General features: G+C 42.8%; 1 pseudogene; it reads right to left on the reverse strand.

The window, feature by feature from the left end:
- Positions 1–427: 427 nt before the first annotated feature.
- On the reverse strand, positions 428–4018 carry LOC136503796 (protein OXIDATIVE STRESS 3 LIKE 1-like; annotated as a pseudogene).
- Between the last annotated feature and the right edge of the window lie 432 nt (positions 4019–4450).

Below are 4450 nucleotides of genomic sequence, written 5' to 3' on the forward strand. Positions count from 1 at the left end.
TTTGGCCAGATTAAAAATAAAATTTCTGTGAGGATATCTACACAGAAAAAAAGAAATAAACACACAGAAAATACGTGTATTTTTCTGTCGGTCTAGGTGAACTCACAAAAAAATACCTTTTGCCCAGATTAAAAGTAATTTTCTGTGTAGCCATCCTCACAGAAAAAGAGTTAAACGCACCGAAAAATAATTTGTTTTGAAACAGTAAAAACAACATATTAAAATATATATTGTCCATACAGTAATTTCATGACACATCACAACTTAATAAATACATTCATAGGTGTCTAAATGTTCAGCAGATTCATAGGTACATAGATGATGTTCAAATGTTCTGGCATCAATACATTCAAAACCCTCAGACTAACCAAGATTCAACTCTTGATAGTTCTTCATGCGCTTGTCCCAGATACTATTCAACTTTTTGCTAATTCTTCATGCACTTGTCCCTGGGAGTGACCATGGCAGTTGAGTCTGTCACATCCTGTAGATCAAGCATTGATGAGATCTCATGAGAGCTGAGAACTGCTGGGGTGGACGAGGTGCAGGCAGAGAAGCAAAAACACCCATGGCATTGCTGGGCCTTCTGTGTGGGCGACGGGAAGACAGCTTCTGGGAGTGGTTATGTTCGTCGTCGCTGCCACTGTTGCTTCCCGAGCTGCTTGTGGCAGCAGGCGATATAGTCATCCTCCTGCAGTTTGTGGGGCTTTTGATTGCATCATCTTCGGGGAATACCTCTTTATTCTGCGGTTTGCCCCATTTGAAACTGAATGGAAGAAGACCTTTGCGCTTCCTAGGGGATGGTGTTTCTGGCTTTGGAAGGTCTTTCAGCAGAGAAGGTATTACAGCATCTTGAAGCTTTGCAAGAGATCCAGACTTTCCATTGTAGAACTTGCATACCCCTTTCCTGACACATTAAGAATAATGATCAACAAAATGTAAGACTGATATGATTTTGAAAGATAATTTCTCATAACCAAGATAAAGCTAGTATAACAATTTAAGGACTGAACAGAGAGATTCCCCAGGCTGCTCACAATGAATAAGTAGACAAATTAAGTTGCCAACCCCAAAACAAAGACAAGTAACTACATATTTTTAGTGCTATAGATAACAAACTAAGCTAGTAGCTAACAAATTCATGTGGACTAAGAACACCCTGTCTGTTTGATCCTGTGCTTGGGTTATTCCATGTTGTCCCGATAACAAATTAAGCTAGTAGCTAACAAACTAAGTTGCCAACACCAAAACAAAGACAAGTAACTACTTTTAATTTTATATGATCAAGAGCATGTGCTCTAATAGACAATAGTGGTAAATAGATAATCAAATATGTCCAACAATATGCTCAAAGAGATGAATGCATTCATGTGATTCCACACACAAACCATGAAACAGTTTTTTCTTCTTTTTTTTGGCAAAATCACATAGTTTAACAAACACAACAAAGGATCACTTGCCAAAGATTACATGCATCTGCCAACCCCAAAGCTTACAACCTTACACGGACCCTATCTAACCATCAGTCAGTAAGGTCATGGAACCAGGAACAAACAAGTTATACCAGATTTTCAATAGATATTGATCTATTTGACCTGCTATGATGAGTATGCAAAATGGATGGATCGCTACTTCCTTTGTAATGTATACCAGCTGCTCTAGTGTCTAACAGAAGAAATTTCATCATTTATGGACATATGTTTTGAGTACATAGAAGCTTTAATAATACCAGGAGTCTATGAAAATCACAGTAACATGTACTCCAGGAGTAATACCAATGAAAATAATATCACAAGAATTATAAAGTGTTCTGCGCCTAGTCCAAAGTACTGCTCCAATCATACATTCATATGTGATAGTAACATAACTATAAGGAACTCTACAAACAGTTGGCGCACAATCTTTCCATCTTAAATAGAAAGAAACAAAACTTTATAAAGAATAAGCTTATAGCGATTAGGCTTTATTGGAGAAATACTATGCTATTCTCATTGATAACTACTTTTACTCTCCTTGGAAAGCCCAATCAAAACTTATCATTGCGCAGTCAAGTGGATCACAGAGTATTTGAAGGACTAGATCAGAGTTTGGTATTCTTCAATTATTATTGCAGGCCCCCCTGAGCAACTAGCACCAAAACATACACAGAAGTATCCAGTGCTTCCACTAAATTATTCCACCCCAACTTATCTTACATAAAAACCTTAAAAGCAACACGAGAGATTCACATACTTTAACATAAGAACGCTGGATACCTGTTGATGTCAAGCAGTTCAGGGAACAAAAATTTCAACGATCAAAGAATCCACATTATCAGGTGACGTTCGTATTATGAACTGTACAGTACAAATGCGTAATGTCCACAACCACAGTAAATGCAAAGCACCTCTAGCTGACTTAGCTTCATACTTGGCGTGAGATACATCCATAAAATCATTCCCTGATTTTCAAATAATGCTAATAACAATGAGCAAAAGGAAAATACATGACATACAATATTTTGATTTTCCATAGAATGATTTCCTGATTCTATGTATTTGTGATGCATATCAGTTACAAGAATAAAATCATAACATAGCAATATCCTAAAGATTAAAACTCCCTGGATACAATTGTCGTGGATTTGTGATGCAACTTGTCAAAAGTAGTACTTTAATTGTGAGACATATATGAATCAGGAATAATAAGGGAACAACTTGTGAGAGAATTAGTGTAAATTAAGCATAAGTCCTTTATCTGTATCAAGAAGTATTGGCTTCAAGATACATAAACTATTCAAAAAGAGATATGCTTGAGACAAACTTACACTACAGGGCAATGTCAAAGTTAACTCATTTGTATCAAACTTCTCTAAGTTTGGCCAAATTCGTAGACAAATTTATTAACAAAATTCAATCCACATCCCGCAGGAAGGCCAAATCAAAATTTGCTCATACAAGCACACACTTGGGTTTATATCTACAGATAGCCAAATAGCTTAAATTAGCGTTCCAGTGCTACGTTTTACACAAAAGGAAGGGAAGAGAAGGGACAGGCATACTTGGTGTTGTGGATGCTCATAGCTGCATATCAAGAGGCGGACAAGACGGAGGCGCAAGGCATAGGGCGGTGGGCATGAACGGCGGCTCCATCATCACGAGCAGCTTGGAGGCGAGGCGTGTCCCGCGGCGGCGGCCTGGAGGACGGTCGAGGCGAGTCACGCGGCGACGGGCCTTGGGGACGCGCCTGGACGACCAGCGGCATGCCTGAGGCCGCGCCCTGGAGGGCCAGTGGCCGGCGGTGAAGCTCTTGGTACGGCAGGAGGCAGATCTAGGGGCGGTGGGCGGTGGCGGACCTAGGGCGGCGTGCGACGTCCATGGAGCTGGGGTGGTGAGCGGGGGGCGGCGAGCGACGGATGTGGAGCGGAGATGTAGCGGCGGACCTAGAACTGGGAGCGACGGGTCATAAGGGCGCGGGCCGCGGCGCGTTTGGGATAGGGAGCGAAAGTACAATCATGCGCATTTTCTTCTTTCTGATGGAAACAAAAGGCGCGTGGGTTGCTACAAAAACTTAGCGGCTCCTATAGCACACAATAATTATTCCTGTACAGTTGCATGTGCACTATATGACCGCTAATAGCCTGACCAAAAAAAAGCCCTGCAGCGAACTGGACGCCGAAATGGAGTATATAGCAAAAAGCCAAAAACTTTGCTTTGGCACGGTCACGAAAAAGACATGCAGTATATATAGCATGATTTGTCCTGACGAAATGGTCAGGCGCTAATACTCTGTCTTTGGTGAACACTGAAAAGAGATCTTTAGACCTGCGTCGTCGAGGACCTCATTCAGCAGGTCGTGATGAGCAAATTCTACAGCAGAGAAACCTTCAGGCTCCGACGCATCCGTGCTGGGTAGGTGCCCAAGGTACACGATGTAGACCTGCTTATGATCAGGATCAAATAGATGAGATAAAATTTCGTATAGGTCTATGCAGATCCTGAAGATGATCTATGATCTATCCATCTGACCTGGCCTCCATCGCCGATGGATTCAGAGGCGCTCAGGCTCGCGCACTAGTAGAGAACAGACCTTTGATCCTCGACCAAAATGGGCTCTAGTCCCGGAATTTTTTGCCCCCGGGACTAGAAATACCTTTAGTCCCGGTTGGAGGCTCCAACCGGGACTAAAGGTCCCTGCCCAACGGCTACTGCGCCAGACAGAGGTGGCAGGGACCTTTAGTCCCGGTTGGAGCCACCAACCGGGACTAAAGGTATACTTTTACTCCCGGTTGGTGGCTCCAACCGGGAGTAAAGGTCTACTCCTGGGCCGTGGCTGCGCCCGGGGTTGGAAAGTTACCTTTAGTCCCGGTTGGATCCATCAACCGGGACTAAATGTTCTCCCTTTATAAATCGGCCGTCTCCTCCTTCCTCCCGGCCCCGAGCCCGAGCTCAGCACATTTTGAAGCTCACTG

The sequence above is a fragment of the Miscanthus floridulus genome, chromosome 14 (assembly GCF_019320115.1).
Source record: "Miscanthus floridulus cultivar M001 chromosome 14, ASM1932011v1, whole genome shotgun sequence".
NCBI lineage: Eukaryota > Viridiplantae > Streptophyta > Magnoliopsida > Poales > Poaceae > Miscanthus > Miscanthus floridulus.